The sequence below is a fragment of the Geotrypetes seraphini genome, chromosome 8 (genome assembly GCF_902459505.1).
Source record: "Geotrypetes seraphini chromosome 8, aGeoSer1.1, whole genome shotgun sequence".
In the NCBI taxonomy this organism is placed as follows: Eukaryota; Metazoa; Chordata; class Amphibia; order Gymnophiona; family Dermophiidae; genus Geotrypetes; species Geotrypetes seraphini.
In genome coordinates this window covers 51,782,536-51,799,599 of record NC_047091.1, presented here as the reverse complement: position 1 = coordinate 51,799,599, position 17,064 = coordinate 51,782,536, and the positions used below count along the sequence as shown (strand labels likewise).

The 17,064-nt window shown below is 49.4% G+C and overlaps 1 protein-coding gene across 1 annotated transcript in view; it reads right to left on the bottom strand.

The window, feature by feature from the left end:
- SERTAD1 (SERTA domain containing 1) overlaps nucleotides 1-13,891 on the bottom strand; it is a 40,856-nt gene extending 26,965 nt beyond the window's left edge. Inside the window, exon 1 of the mRNA XM_033953683.1 lies at nucleotides 13,786-13,891. The gene's annotated coding sequence lies outside the window, so the exon portion shown is untranslated. The remainder of the gene's footprint in view (nucleotides 1-13,785) is intronic.
- Nucleotides 13,892-17,064: the final 3,173 nt, after the last annotated feature.

Here is a 17,064-nt window from a genome sequence, read left to right as displayed (position 1 = left end):
GTCTACCATCACTCCCAGGTCTCTTTCAACGTTACTTACCCCTAGCAGTGATCCCCCCATTTTGTAGGTGAACATCGGGTTCTTTTTCCTACATGCATGACCTTGCATTTCCCTATGTTAAAGCTCATTTGCCACTTTTTGGCCCACTCTTCCAGTGTCGTTAGGTCCCTTTGCAGGTCTTCGCAGTCTTCCATGTTTCTAACCCTGCTGCAGAGTTTGGTGTCATCAGCAAATTTAATAACCTCACATTTTGTCCCCGTCTCCAGGTCATTGATAAATATATTGAACAGGAGCGGTCCCAGCACCGACCCCTGTGGAACTCCGCTCGTGACCCATTGCCAGTCTGAGTAATGGCCCTTTACTCCAACCCTCTGTTTCCTGCTTGCCAGCCAGTTTTTGATCCATCGGTGGACCTCCACTTGCACCCCATGATTCCACAGCTTCTTGAGCAGTCATTCATGTGGTACCTTGTCAAAGGCTTTTTGGAAGTCAAGGTAAATGATGTGTATGGATTCCCCTTTATCGACCTGGCTGTTTACCCCCTCAAAAAAGTACAATAAGTTTGTGAGGCATGACCTACCCTTGCAGAAGCCGTGCTGACTTGACTTTAGCTGTCCATTGTTTTCTATGTGTTCACAGATGTTGTCCTTAATCGGTGCTTCCATCATCTTTCCCGAGACCGAGGTCAAGCTCACCGGCCTGTAGTTTCCCGGGTCTCCCCTTGAACCCTTCTTAAAGATGGGCATGACATTTGCTATTTTCCAATCCTCCATGATGTCTCCAGTTTTTAAGGATAGGTTACATATTTGGTGAAGTGGCTGCTATTTCTTTCCTTAGTTCCTTGAGTACCCTTGAGTGAATGCCGTCCGGACCTGGTGATTTGTCGCTCTTTAGTCTGTCTATCTGCGTGAGGACATCCTCTTGGCTTACCTCTAGTTGGACCAGCTTTTCATCCTGGTCCCCATTTACGATCTCCTCGGGTTCCGGAATATTGGATGTGTCCTCCCTCGTGAAGACTGACAGAAGAACTTATGCAACCTGTCAGCTATCTCTTTTTCCTCCTTTACCACTCCTTTTTTGTCTCCATCATCCAATGGCCCCACTTCCTCCCTTGCCGGTTGCTTCCCCTTCACGTACCTGAAGAACGATTTGAAGTTTGTTGCTTCCCCTGCCAGTCTCTCCTCATATTCTCTTTTTGCTTTCCTAACCACTCGGTGACACTCCCTTTAGTTTTCTTTGTGCTCCTTTTGGTTGTCCTTTGTTTGGTCCTTTTTCCATTTTTTGAACGATGCTTTCTTGTCACTTATCGCCTTTTTCACTGCATTTGTTATCCAAACTGGGTTTTTTGTTCGATTTTTTTTGCACCCTTTCCTGAACCTGGGGACGTACAGGTTCTGTGCTTCGTGCACCGTGCCCTTGAGTAGGGACCAGGCTTTTTCTACGGACTCCATCTTCCTTGCGTTGCCGTTGAGTTTCTTTCCCACCATTTTCCTCATGGCATCATAATTCCCTTTTTTGAAGTTGAGTGCTATCATTGTGGTTCTTTTCACCTTAGATGATCCAATTTCTAGCCTGCACTGGATCATGTTGTGATCGCTGTTTCCTAGTGGTGCTAGTACCGCCACCTCCTTGGCGGGTCCCCCTAGCCTGTTGAGGATTAGGTCAAGAGTGGCTTCTCCCCGTTTGGTTCCATGACCAACTGTTCCATGAAACAGTCCCTCGTGGCCTCCAGGAATTTGGTCTCCCTCGTGCAGTTTGAGTGTCCAATACTCCAGTCTATCCCAGAGTAGTTGAAGTCCCCCATCACCACCATACTTCCGCTTTTGCATACCTGCCTCAGTTCAGCCTCCAGGTCCTGGTCGATTGCTTCCGGTTGTCCAGGTGGGCGATAGTAATCTTACCAATCTCTCAGAGAACATATCTTCTTGTATCTCGAACCTCCAATCTTGGGCCCACACCGTCCAAATGAAATTGAATGAAACCAAGACAAAACTCCTTTGGCTTGGTCCAAAATTAGCTCACCTACCCGCCTCAATCCCACTGTCCTCTGGCTCCACTCTGCAGCTTGAATTCTCCAGCAAGGTCCTGGGCGTCATCATTGACTCCACATTGTCTTTCAATGACCACCTCAACTCCCTGGTAAAAAAATGCTACTTTAGCTTACACATGCTGAGGAAAGTAAGATCCTGTTTCCATCAAAAACATTTCGCTGTTCTTTTTTTTTTTTTTTGGTTTAAAACGTTTTTATTAAGAAGGAGCATACCGACAAACAATCAAGCAATGGATATACAACCGAACAATAATCAGGTACAAGGTGCCAGGTACAAAGTATAAAATACAATGGGAGAAACCGGTACACAATACAAAAGGCCTAAAGGCCAGGAAGAAAGGAAGGGTATAGGAGAGAGGGACTGAATCATCCAGGCACACAAAATGAACAGCAAGCCCCCCCCACCTCTAAACTCCCCGATATCAGCCAGGACCCTCAAGACCCAACACCCACCAAACAACCCGTAAGAAGAACCAGGCTGGCCGCATGCCTCCTTCGTTTTCCCAGAGAAGAAACCCCCCCCCCCCGCCCCCCCCAAATCAGCCCAAAACCCCCCTGCTACCCCCCCCCCCCCCCCAGCGACTGGAGAATGGAGAAAGAAAGGAAAAAAGGTAGTAAGAAAAGGCAGAAAGAAGAAAAAGGAAAGAAAAGAAAAGAGAAGAAAGGAAAGGAAAAGAAAGGAAAGAAAGGAAAGGAGGAACAGCCTCAAACGGGAGCAGCAAGCGCAGGAAGCTCAGCAAGAGCCCGCTCCCAGATAGACTGATACAACAGGGTCTGCCCCCCCGTCTGTCCCCGTATACCCCTCAGCTCCCAATGTGCCACCTCCCTCAAGGCCCGATGCCACCCCACTAATACCGGTGGTTCCACATCGATCCATTTTCCAAGGACCCCCCGCTTGGCAACCAGGAGAGCGACATAGACAAATCGCCACTGAGCAGCAGTGAAACCCTGATCCAAGAACTCCACCCCATGGCCCAAGACCAAAATCCGATAAGACCATTGGACTGGCACCCCCAAGATCTGAACAAGAAAATCCAAGACCCCATTCCAGAAAGCACCCAGGGACGGACATTCAATGATCATGTGCAACAGTGTCCCCGACGCACGCTCACATTTCGTGCAATCCGCTGAATCCCACAAACCCGCCTGCAGACCCCGAAGCCGGGTAAAAAAGGTACGATGGAGCAATTTGAACTGAAGTTCCTGGAGCTGTACACTGCGGGCCCCCGAAGTAACCTCGGAGAAGCAAGCTTGAAGCTCCCCCGACGTGACCTCCTCCCCCAAGTCTCCAGACCATCGAGCAGCCAGGTCAGGCAGCAAAGTATTTGCCCTCTCCGCCCTTGCCGTCCGATACCAAAAGGATAAGGAATTGTGAGCCGGAGGTACGGACAAGAAAATCAGGTCCACCCGTAAAAAGGAGCCACCCCCAGGAGAGCGCCGCAGGCTAGCCATGTAATAATGCCGCAACTGGAGGTAAGCGAAAAAGGGCATGCGCGGCAAGTCCCACTTAATACGTAGGGTGTCAAAGGAGGGAAAAACAAAAGGATCAGAGCTCAGCGCAGACACGTGACCCAGACAGAAACAGGGGCCGAATCGCGTCTCCACTCCCGCCGTGGGTCCCACCCCCGGGGGAAAATCAGGATTGTGGCTGATCAGTTGAAGAGCCCAGTTGCCCTGACCCTGACCAATCCTATGCCTCCACCACCGCAGTGCCCTACAAAGGGGAAGGAACCAGACCGAAGCAAGACCCAAGCGAGGGAGCCTCCACCGAGGGCAAGTCAAACAAGCAAAGGCTCTATGAGGTGTCGTCCAGGAATCGAACAGCCCCCCTGGGGCAAAACGAGGAACCTCCGTAAAAAGCTCATGGACCCATCTCATCAGAGCGGCGACATTGTAGAAGCGCAGATCTGGTAAAGCCAGCCCCCCCCCCTCCCTACTCAGAGTGAGCTTCCGCCAACTAATTCTTGCCCTCCGATTATGCCAAATAAAGGAGCCAATAGTAGATCGATAGAGACGTTCATCCCCCGCCTTAATCCAGATAGGGATCATCTGCAAAGGATAAAGAAGTTTGGGGAGCAGCACCATCTTCACCAAAGCAATTCTGCCGCACAAAGAGAGAGGCAGCTCACCCCATCGCACACATGAGTCTTGCAATGTTTTCAATCGATCAGATATGTTCCGGCGATACACCGTGGACCAGTCTGCTCCGAGGAAAATACCCAGGTATTTGAGTTCCCCCGCAGCCCAACGGAATGGAAATCCAGGATCAGAACGCGAGGCACACGGGGAGGAGACTGGAAGGGCCTCTGACTTACTAAAATTAATGCAAAGTCCCGAGAATGCCCCAAACTGCCCAATAAGGGCAGTCAGACAGGGAATCGATTCCCGCGCCCTACTCACAAAGATCAACATATCGTCCGCAAAAAGAGAGACCTTACACTCCTCAGCGCCCACCCGGATGCCCGAAATATCTGAACAGGTCCTAATCTTTTGGGCCAGAGGCTCCAAAGATAGGATAAACAAAAGCGGAGACAGTGGGCATCCCTGCCGCGTACCCCTATACAACGAGAAGGACTGCGTACGACACTTATTAATAAGCAACTGGGCCGTAGGAGACGCATAGAGATAAGTAATCCACTGATTCCCAGAAATACCGAATTGCTGCACAACCCAGAAAAGATAAGGCCAAGTCACCTTATCGAAGGCCTTTTCCGCATCCAAGCTAGCCAATAGATCATCCCCTGTGCGAGTCCTGCCCTCCCCAAGGGCTACCATCGCCCGCAAGATATTGGCAGAGGCAAATCGACCCGGGACAAAGCCCACCTGGTCAGCATGAACTAAGTGAGGAATCACTTGAGCCAATCGGCGCGCCAGAATTGCCGTAAGGAGTTTCATGTCCTGGTTCAAAAGGGAGATCGGCCGGTACGAGCCCACCAATTCCGGATCCTTTCCAGGCTTTGGTAGGACCACCACATGGGCATGGTTCTGAGCAGGGAGAACCCGTCCCGTATTCTGCATGTCAGCGTACATGGCCGCCAATGCCGGTCCCACTTTAAATTTCAGAATCTTATAGAATTCTGGCTCCATACCATCCGGTCCAGGAGCCTTCGCAAGTTTCAACGCCCCCACCGCAGTTGTAATCTCATCACACGAAATAGGGGCATTCAGCAGACTTAACTGCTGGTCCGATACTCGAGGTAACACAAGGTCCCGAAAAAAAGTGTCACGCGCCTCCAGATCATAAGGGCCCGGGCCGTAGAGATCCTGATAAAAACGAACAAATTGGTCTTGAATCTCAGCCTCCCCTGTGTAAACCATGTTAGCGCTCGCCCTTATGCGAGAGATACGAGTAGCCTTACGAAAAGGGCGCACCAGATTGGCCAATAATTTGCCCGCCTTATTTCCCCATTGATACAACCGAAACTTGTAGACGTCAATATGGGACATAGCTCTTTCAGTAAAAATGACATCAATTTGTTTACGCAGGCTCAAATATTCCGCCCTACCGGCCTCCGAAGGTGCAGCATGCAAGGCACTCCTACACAAACGTAATTGACGAGTGAGAGACACTAAAACTGCGTCGCGTTTCCGACGTTGTGCCACCGTATAGGCGATAATTCGACCCCGAAGAAAGGCCTTAGCAGCTTCCCAGAAGATGGTATCAGAGACCTCTCCTCCACCATTGGTTTGACAGTAAAAATCCCATTCCGTTTCAAGATAGGCATGAAATGTTTTATCTAAATAAAGTGAAGGGTTCAAGCGCCAGACACGATCATGGACAGGACCCTGCCAGTGCAAGGTAAGGGAGACCGCCGCGTGATCGCTGAAGGGAACATCGAGGATGTGAGTACGTACCACCCTACCAATGGCCTGTGACGGCATCAAGATGTAATCCAACCTGGAGTGGGTATGATGCACTGCGGAGTAAAACGTAAAATCCACTTCCCCAGGATGGAGAGTTCTCCATACATCTACCAGTCCCAGCTCGCTCATCAAAAAATTTACGCCAATGCGCTCGTTGTCTCCCCGCACCGCCCTCGGAGGTCTGCAGTCTAGGGTGGGATCGCTAGTGATGTTGAAATCCCCCGCCAGGATGAGCTCGTAATTAGGCAAGGCCAAAATATGAGCAAGCACAGCGGAAAAGAAAGAGTGATCATACACATTAGGGCCATAAACGTTGCACAAGAGCACCGAACGATCCTGTAGGGTGCCAGCCCAAAGGACAAAACGGCCCTGGGGATCCACAATGGTCTTATGCGTAACTGCCACCACCGCTTTATTGATAAGGATCGCGACCCCACGCTGTCTGGAGTTATAAGAAGAGTACACCGCCTCTCCCACCCAATCCCTGACCAACTTGGAGTGTTCACTAGATGTAAGGTGGGTCTCCTGGAGGAAAGCCACTGACACCCTTTCCCTCCTCAGGAAAGACAGCACCTTCTTACGTTTGATGGGAGAGTGGAGACCATCCACATTAAGAGTTATATAAGTCAGATCAGCCATATCCATGGGAGCTACCTAGAAACAAGAAAGTAATACATAGGGTCTCACATTCCCAAAGAGCCTCCCAGCATAGCCCTCCGGGAAAAAGGAAAGAAGAGAAAGACTCCCCGTCGCCAGGGGATACCCACCCCCTAACCCAACCCACCCTCCTCCAAGGCCAGACCAACCCCCAGCCCCCCCAGAATGCAACCCCCACCCATCCACTCCTACCCACCCCCCCCCTCCCCATCATGGAGAAGCCCGGGGAGTGCAGCAGGGAAGCCCTCCAGATCCCCCATCGGACCACCACAACCCTCCCCTGCCAAGTCTGGAGGATCCCATGGAGAAAAGAGTACTCACAACCCCGCCTCCCCCCTCCCCCCTCCCTGCCAACCACACCCCACAAACAGTCCCCACAACCAACACACAAACAACCCCCATTCAAACCCCCCCAGCCGCACAGCCCGCACCCTGTTTCCCTCCCCCTTCACTACAACAATGCAACCATCCCATCCCCTACCCCCCGACAGGCTCGCCCTCCCTCCCATCACCCACAACCCCCAAAACCAAAAGGTAAAAAACATCCCCATATAGCCCTCCCCCGCCCCCCTCCAGCCCATCCACAAAGAACAGAGAAACAATGAACAGTGCAAAAAACATAAGAAATGCAGTGTAAATCCCAAAACCTTCAGAGAACAACCATAATAACAGCCCCGTTCAGATCAGGACTCCAGCACTCCCAGGAAGGTGAGCAGCCCTCAAATGAGGTGCCTCCACTCCAAAGTCAGGCATACATATAGAGTCATTAATATCCCCAACCTGTGCAGGGAAAGAAACAGACAAACAAATATACAAACAGAGCTCCCCCCCCCCGGAAAACAGTATAAACCAGCATTACGGGCGACACAAAGTCCGCCATCCATTTCAGGGGGAGAACATGGTCCAGGCACCAGAGAACGACAGGCCCAAAATGTACCGGGACATGGCAGTCAGTCAGAGGCCAAGGGAGCCCCCCTAGGGGCCACCCCTCGGAACCAAGAGTCACAAATGGCCCCACCCCACTCCCCCAGTCCACAGAAGGAACCCATATGAGCCTTGGGGAGTCAGGGGCAGCAAGGACCTGGTATGGCAGGACCAGACAACTTAGGACGCAGCCTCTCTTCGACGCTCCGCCAAAAAGGCCTGCAGTTCCTCCTTGTTCTCGCACAGACGAGTCCCATCAGATGTATGAATCCGGACCCTGGCTGGAAAGAGGACAGCAAATTTCATACCACGATTCCGGAGCTCCGTGCAGTAGGGAGCCAAGGCCTTCCGTCTTCCCGCCACTTCAGCCGAGTAGTCATTGAAGAGCAGGAGCTTCGCCCCTTCGTAGGCCAAGGTCCCAGATCTGCGGAACATCGCCAAAATACGGTCCTTAACAGCTGCATTCAGGTATCGGGCAATCACCGGTCTAGGGCGCGCCTCATCCCCTCTCGACGTCCCAATGCGATGCACCCGCTCAATCACACAGCCTCCTGCTTCAGGGTGCCAGCCCACCTGTTCAGGCAGCCATTTTTCCATGAGGTCTCTCAGCTCCGTGTCCTTGACCCGCTCAGGGAGGCCAATGAGCCGCAGGTTATTTCGCCGCCCCCTGTTCTCCTGGTCTTCCAGACGGGAGTGGAGCAACTTGCAGGTGGCCTCCAGATCTCGAACCCGCGTCTCAGTCAGCCCCGCCTCATCTTCCCGGGCCGAAACCCGTTGCTCTAGTTGGGTGATCTGGGACCCCTGGCGCTCGACACAGTCCTTCATCTCGTCCACCGCCGCTTGGAAACGAGCGAATTTGTCATCAATTAGGGCCGACAAATGCCGAGTCAGCTCCCTGATTGTCTCCTCCTGCAGCGCGACGGTGGTTTTCGGAGACACGCTGGCGGCCGCCATATTTGAGGGGAGCGTGGTCTGTCGCAGTTTTACGGGCCGCGGAGTCTTCGAGGGCATGACCCAGGACCCGACGCTATCCCCGAGGCAAGTTCGCGCTACCACCGTGCGCTGCGAGATGTCAGCTTGTCCCGGAGACCAAAATAGAAACCCGGCCACGAGGTGAGCACTTTTAAAAAGGCTGGAAGGGCTGGAAGGGAACGGAGCTCGGGCTGGAAGCCTCCGCTCAGCTAAGCCTCATCACGTGACCCCCCTCGCTGTTCTTGTCCAATCCATCATCCTCTCCAGATTGGACTACTGCAATTCTATTTTCATAAGCCTAACGAAGAAAAACCTTCACAAACTCCAACGGATTCAAAATGCCGCGGCCAAGCTTATCTTTGCAAAAAGTAAATTCGATCACGTCTCACCGCTTCTTTCCAAGCTTCATTGGCTCCCGATAATTTCCAGAGTTCACTTCAAATGCATCTGCCTAACTTTCAAGATCCTCCACGGCATCCTTCCTCCATTAATTCCACTCACCTGGAATTCCTCAAATCTCAAAACCATCAGACCCACCCAAAAACTAAAATTATCCTTCCCCTCACTAAAAGACATCTCCCACCCAGGATAACTGGGGACCTCCCTCCTCTTCAGATTCATCGAGCTCTGGAATAGCCTTGCCTCCCCTCTTCGGAACCTGAATGCCCTCGAACCCTTCCGTAAAAATCTGAAAACCTGGCTTTTCTCAAAAACCTAACACTCCCTCCTCTTCTGATATCCCAGCCCGCTAACATTCTCCCCCTCTGATCTTCACCCATCCCTCCCTTGGAGTTCCTTTCTCATTACAATTCTTGTAAACCGTGCCGAGCTCTACAAATGTGGAGATGGTGCGGTATATAAACCCAAGATTTAGTTTAGTTTAGTACAGACCCAATTTTATGTCTGCTCCAGTTCCTCCTGGTAGCTTAACCCATAGTGATTCCAAGCCGTCCGCCCTTACTGTTGTTTGCATCCTGGTTGAAGGTATGGAGTCCTTTATATATAGCGCTATTCCTCCACCTTTCTTGTGTGTCCTGTCTCTCCTGTAGAGTTTGTACCCTGGTATGGCCACATCCCTTTTATTGTCATCAGTCCACCACGTTTCTGTGACTCCAATTATGTCTAGGTCCTTCTTACTGGCTATGACTTCCAGCTCTCCCATTTTGGCCCTTAGGCTCCTAGCATTAGTGTATAGGCAATGTAAGTCCCGGTTATTTGCCCTCCCTGCTGGTTTTCCTCGTGGTTTGGTGCTCCTGCCGACCCCCTCATGGGTTGCCAGTCCCCGAGCCTCGTCTCGTTCATCCTCCTCCTACGGTGTGTCTGTTTCGTCCTCAGCCTGTTTCCCCATTTTTGGTTGCCCCTCTGGCTCCTGTTGTTCTCTGTTAGTCCTGCTTCATTTGTGCCTTGGGCCCCTGCATTGCGTCCTTGGGTCCTTTTTCCAAAAATTCCCACTCAGTCCCAAGCCCTTTTTTACAATGTCCTGGCTCAGTATCCTTATTTGATACTTTTGTCCGATGTGTCGAGGTCAGATCGACTATCGGCTTTCCCCTACTCCTCAATTTAAAGCCAGGTCTATGCCGCTCTGGACATTGCGTGCCAGCATCCTCGTCCCAGCCGTGCTCAGGTGCAGTCCGTCCCTCCTGTAGAGCTTGTTCTTTCCCAAGAAAGTTGTCCAGTTCCGTACAAAGTGGAAACCCTCCTCTTCGCACCATCTCCTTAGCCAACCGTTTATTGCTTGCAGCTCGGTCTGCCTCCTTGCATCTGCCCTCGGTACTGGCAGGATCTCTGAGAAGGATATCTTCCTTGTCCTCAGCTTCAGTTTCCTCCCCAGGATCTTGAACTGCTCAGTTAGTGTGGTCCTGTTGTAGTTCCTCCTGCTGACGTCGTTGGTTCCAATGTGGATTACTACTGCTGTCTCCTCCGTCTCAGCTCCTTCCAGGATTCTCTCAATTCTGTCGATGACGTCCTTCGTTCTTGCCCCCGGGAGACATGTCACTAGTCGGTCCTCTCTCCCTCCGGCTATGTAACTGTCCACTTCTCTCAGGATTGAGTCTCCCACTACGATTGCAGATCTCCCCTTCCTCAGCTGTCTCTCTGGTCTCAAGTCTGTATCAGTGGCACGATCCGCTAATCCTTCCTCCAGGTTCCAGCTCATCTGCCTGTCCAGATCCTCCGCAAGGTCCTACTCCCATGGCGTCTGGTGGATTCTGTCCTCCAACTGTTGGTTCCCTTCTGATATGCTGATGGTCCTGTGCCTCCACCATCCTGCAGGCCTCCTCAATGAATTTCTCGAGCTCTCTAACTTGCTCCGTGATGTGGCTCTCTCTGGTGGTATCCTCAGTTGCCCAGCACTGTTCCTCTATGGTGCAGAGTCCCTCCAGCTCCTGGACTCTGACCTGCAGTCTCCCCACCTCCTTCTTAAGACTATCCAGTTCCTGGCATCGACCGCATATGTACGCCTGCCTCCCAGAGGGGAGGTAGTCATACATATGACACTCGGTGCAGTATACTGGGTAGCTCCGCTGGGTTCCTTCAGCCTCCATTACTCTTTTCTCGTTCCTATGTCCCACGGTGTGTATGAGTGGTGCCCAGCGCGCAGCTAGCTCCTCAGCTGCTGCTGCACTTTCCTCCTCCACGCGGCTGCTGAGGTCTTGGCGCTGCTGATTTGCCCCCTTTTAAGGGGGAGTCCGGGCTCTGACGCTGCTAGTGACGTGGTGCGGGTGGGCGGAGCTAACTCTCGCCGCTACCCACTCCTCACCGCCGCTATCCCCTGCTTCCTCCGACCTCCTCCGGCTTCCTCCCTCCTGCTTTGCCTGCCTCCTCAGCTGCTGCTCCACTTTCCTCTTCCACGCGGCTGCGTATATGATGCATACTTAACCTGTAAACTGTCTTGATTATATATTATGCATGTACACCCGTTCTGAGCTCTTTGGGGAGAATGGGATAGAAAACAAATTAATAAATAAAGCTGCCACCTCAGCACCCTGAGGTTGTGAGTTCGATTTCCACCGCAGCTCCTTGTGACTCTGAGCAAGTCATTTAACACTTCATTGCCCTAGGTACAAAATAAGTAACTGTCTAAAATTATGTAAAGAAGAAAACAAAACCAAAACTGCAGTAAAATGTACAAGATGCAGGAGAATTTTACGCCTGTTCTGTTCGGTTGTTTTTTCCAATCTGTTTTTTTATATTCTACATACCATCATCTAGGACACCTGAGGAAGAAGTGTTTTTAGAAACACGGACAGTGTCGGGTCCGGTCCACATGAATACTAGGACCAGTTTTTGGATTTTTTATTATATTTATTTTATGTATGTTATACATGTTTTTATGATTTTTTAAATTAAATTTCTGCATCTTGTACATTTTACTGCAGTTTTGGTTTTGTTTTCTGCTTTGCATTTTTTCTGCAGTTTTTGTTGGTTTCTTTTGTCTTGCCTAAAATTATGTAAACCACTTTGATTGTGTAAACCATGCGGAAAAAACAGTATACAAATCTCATCCCTTTTACCCTTTTTGATGCATACACAACATGAGAATCTTTTTTGCTAGGGTCCAGAGTGGCATAGAAGGTTTTGTGGAAATGATTTCTTGTCAGTCTTTAAATTTAACTGCAGGTTTTATCTCGTTTTGCAAACAGAAGGAAACTCCCGCAAGATATAAGTGTAGATGGAAAGTAACAAAAGTGAAAGCACATATCAACACTTCTTCTTTTGTGCCTAAATGAGGCTTGCAAACATTTTATGCATAAGCAATTTTTGCAAGGCTCACATTCAGATTAGAGAATGACACGGTGACAAAATTCATCACCGTTCCCGTCCCTGCGGATAACCGCGGGAAATAATCCCATGTCATTTTTTAGTGTCTATTTCAACCTCAGTCCTTCTACACCAGCATTCTTCAAAGCAAAGCTTGAGGGTCAGTGGTTGTGGCCATTCATACTCTGATTCTTCCCTCTCTCCTTAAAGAATGACATGAAGATGGTTTCCTGCGGTTATCCGCGGGGACGGGAACAGTGATGAATTTTGTCACTGTGTCATTCTCTAATTCAGATGCAGAAGAACAAGTGCTATCTCTGAGAGAGCGAGACCAGAAGGCTTTGAGCATGCGCAAATGCTCAAAGCCCAGTCCAGCCCGGCACAGGGAAGAGGGAGGATCTCCCTCGCACTGCCCAGCCCAGCCCAGCGAGGGAGGATCTTCGGGCACTGGCACTGGCACATCCTGTGCATTGGTGCTTGTGCCGGTGCCCAATCGGGTAAGCGACCGATGTCTTTGCGGTGCTGGGGGGGATGTAGGATCGTGGGGGAGGGGGGGTGACGCGAGCGGGGGGGTGGATGCCGGTTCGCTGGGGGGATGCCGGATCACACTGAAAAAAAAAAAATTGTATAACGCGCTCACACATATAACGCGCATGGTTATACTCGGTTTGTAAAATCGTGTATAACGCGCGCGTTATATGCGTGAAAATACGGTAAGTAGCTGAGATCTGAAGACAAGGTCAACTTGGTAAAAGCTATATCCTCTTGATTTAAGACAGTACACAAAAGATCCAATTAATCTAGCAGATCCAGAAAATTGTACCTCTACCCCTGAAAAACTAAAGAGCCTTCAGCAAGATAACTAAGTTTATCACTGCTACAGGTGGAAGCTTCTGAGATGCATTCTTACTGTAATGTCTGAGAAAGTCAAGACCATTATAAAACACAGGAACCAGCTTCTTGGGTGCTGAGCACCTTCAATACCCAGCAAACTCCTTCACTGTGTCCAGGGAGGGGTAGTTTGTATCGTGTCTGACACCCCAAATCATTTTGAGAATTTAATGAAAGGGGCAAAATACAATTAAAAAAACAAAACAAACAAACCCAAGAGAGCATCTAACACAGGGGTGTCAAAGTCCCTCCTCAAGGGCCGCAATCCAGTCGGGTTTTCAGGATTTCCCCAATGAATATGCATGAGATCTATTAGCATACAATGAAAGCAGTGCAGGCAAATAGATCTCATGCATATTCATTGGGGAAATGCTGAAAACCCGACTGGATTGCGGTCGTCCAGGAGGGACTTCGACATCCCTGATCTAACACCAACAAGATTGCCATTAGGCTTGTACAACTGCCGGACAAAAAGTTTTCCGTGACTCCCAGGATGTGTCCCCGGACCACAGAGTCTAAAACTAGAAAATAAATAAATAATGAGACCGAAAAGGAATCGGAGAGGACTGAAAACAGAGAAAGAAATACCTCCGGCCACCAATTCGTAGCCTTAAGAAACAATGAGGAAAGAGCCGCTGGAGTGTAAAGGGAGGACAGCAAGAACTTACCTATGGCAAGAGTCGTCACAGCCCAGAGACTGGAAAAGCAGCCGGAGTCTTCATATTCCTTCGCCCAAGGGAGGATCGAGAAAGAAGGAAGGGCACGTGATCTGCCGCCAGCCCCTCCCTCGACCTCCAGAGCAGGAGAAAATGAAACTGAAAGGAAAAGCTCCTTGCCCAACCTCTGAAGGTGTACTTTAGCACAAACAGGCAACTAGAATGGCGAGTGTAGTTGGGAAGCCACAGGCCGCGCTTACCGGAAGCAAGTTCCCAATCCATTCTAAACCAACATACTGCTTCCAAAGTCAGCGCGCTTGTTTTTCCATTTTACCATTTCTCTCTTTAAAATTTGTTTGTTCCGTATTCTTTTTAACAGAGTGCTGGGAAGAGGCCGAACCGGGGAGCAGTTTCATTATGAACCATTTACTGTAACTTCCAGCTCAGCCTAATCAAGGGCAGAGGTCTAACACTCAGACTAGGCAGTCCCCTTTGTGATTTGGGGGGCGAGAGATGGCAAATAAACCAATCTGACCTAGGATGATGCTATGGTGGGCCTATGCCCCTGGCCATAGAACTGCCCTAGTTCTGTTTCCTGTACTGTGCACTCTATTATCAGCGCACTGCACTTCCTGAATCTCTCATTCAAAACTGCTGCTAAGTAAGTATCATGTGAAGCAAGGCACTTCCATTTTGGAGATTACAACACTGGAGGAAGATAAGGGGTTGAGGGGTCCCCACTAGACATCTAGAATCTCGAAGAGAGGTGGGAGCCAGAAGGCCTTGAGCATGCAAAGATGCTCAAGGCCCAGTAGGGAGAGAGGCACGATCTTCGGGCACTGGCACCTCCTGTGGGTTGGTGCTGCGTGCCGGTGCCACATTGGGGGTAAGCATTCAGTTTGGGCGGGCAGGGGATGCCAGTTCGCAGGGGGACGATGTCGGTTCGTGGGCGGGGGAACTCACAAATTGGGTCAATGCTCGGTTTGCGAGTCACGATTTGCGAGAATGTTTTGCTCGTCTTGCAAAACACTCGGAAACCGCAGCACTCGGAAACCGAGGTTTGACTGTACTTCAGTCACACATGGCAGAATAGTGTTAGGGGAGTGCAACTAGGGCAACTGCCCACTGGTCAGAGAGCCCTAAGCCATCTGGAAGCTAAAGAAGCACAGCCTGGGCTTTGCGGTCCCCAGTTATGTCTAATACCAGCTCCAGCAGGATACATATTTCAAATCTAAAATATTCTAATCACAAAATATAAAATAAATGGGTTTTTTTTCTACCTTTTTTTGTCTGGTTATTTATTTGGTTTTGTGTTCCTTCTGTCTTCATCGTTGCATGGCTGGCTCCTGAAGGTAAAATAGGCGCAAGAGGAGCTGGGGAGCAGATACTGAGTCTAACACAGGCTCAATTTTTTTACAACAGGAGCAAGACTTTTCACCACTCCCATGGGGCGGTGAAAAGTCTTGTCCCCATTCCCGCAGGGCGTGAAAGGTCTTGTCCCCATTCCTGCAGTAAACCAGTTGCAAATAATAATAATAATAACAGCTTATATACCGCAATACCGTGAAGTTCTATGCGGTTTACAAAGATTAAGCAAAGGTACAAATTGATTGACTTTAAGAGGGGAGGAAGAAAGAGGGTTAATAGGACAGGAAATCCATTTTTGAGGAGAGAGTGATCAATAGAACAAATTAATCGCTATAGAGGGGAGAGAGAAGAGAGGATCAGTTGTCTAGATACTTTAGGAATAGGTGTGTTTTCAGACGTTTCCTAAATTCCTCATAAGTAGTGGGCGAAAGCAATTGTTCTAGGTCTTTACCCCATAATGCTGCTTGGTGCGAGAGAAGATGTTCATGGTGTTTTTTCAGTTTACAACCTCTCACTGGGGGGGAAACAAAGTTGGAATGTGAGCTTCTCTAGTGTCTGTTGGCTGAGAAGACGAAAAGGTCAGTTATATATTTAGGGGCAAGTCCGTGTAGTGCTTTGAAGCAGAAGCAGGCAAATGTCTCCATTCCTGCGGATTTACTGCGGTGACCACAGTTTACCGGGTAAACTGTCCCCGTGTCATTCTCTAAATGGCACAAAAACAGAAGATTAAAAACAAAACATATCATTACTGGGGATTGGTCAGTAAAAACAGAAACACATACACCAGACAAACAGAAGTAAAACAAGAGGGAAAAGGGAGGAACTACAATAAGTAAAGAAAAGAACAATAAGGAGAGGGTGTGTATATACAAATCTAAAACAAAGTTTAATATTTAAAATAATGATATCTAATGATGTATTTTTATAGAATTCTGGGAGGCATGGTACTGGCATTATCGAGACTATTCCTTTAATTTTTGTATTCTCAGATAGAAGGGGTCTAGAGTAGAGAATGACACGGGGACAAATTTTTTCTCCATCCCCGCGGGAGCTCATTTTCCTGCCCCGTTCCCGCGAGTTCTTTTCCTGTCCCTGCCCCATCCCTGCAAGCTTCATCCTCATCTGCGCAAGCCTCAAACACTTTAAAATCATAAGTGTCCGAGGCTTGTGCGGTTAAGGCAGAGCTTACAGGAATGGGACAGGGAAATTGAGTTCCTGCAGGGATGGGAAGAAATCTGTCCCCGTGTCATTCTCTAGTCTAGAGGTCTAAATGTTGAGGAGATACAAAGTTAGGCATACCTGGGGTGCTTAATACTATCAGATTTGACTGCACAAAAAAGCAGAAGCCTCACCACTTACGAAGTTATAATTTCCCTCTGTCAATCTTGGTGTAATATGCTGTCCTTTTATCTATTTCTTATGTAATAAGTTGTACCCTCACTTCTTGCACTCTGTAATTCGCTGATTGTCCAGCCTTCTTCGATGTGAACCGCCTAGAAGTCATTCGACTGTAGCGGTATAGAAGAATAAACTTATTATTATAAGGGCTATATTGAAGTGGTAGACAGACAGAGTCTAGTAGGTTTTGTGGGCGTTTTGGAGGGATTACTATAAAATAGGGGTTATGGTGAGATATGTATCTGACACTCTTTATGTAAAGTTCACAGCACTGCTTTCTAAGGTGACCCACTGCTCTAATGGGATGCTATATGGCCAGTCCATTAGAAGGTTGGGCCTTCCTATGTCCAAATGTACTTGCTCATTTTTTTATCACGCGCTCAAGACGCTAACACCACCATTGAGCTGGCGTTAGTTTTTACGTGTAACGCGGGGGGGCAGCACGCGCTAAAAACGCTAGTGCACCTTAGTAAAAGAAGCCCTAAATGTCATCTGCCATTTTAACGCCCAGTCTCCCATGGTCTT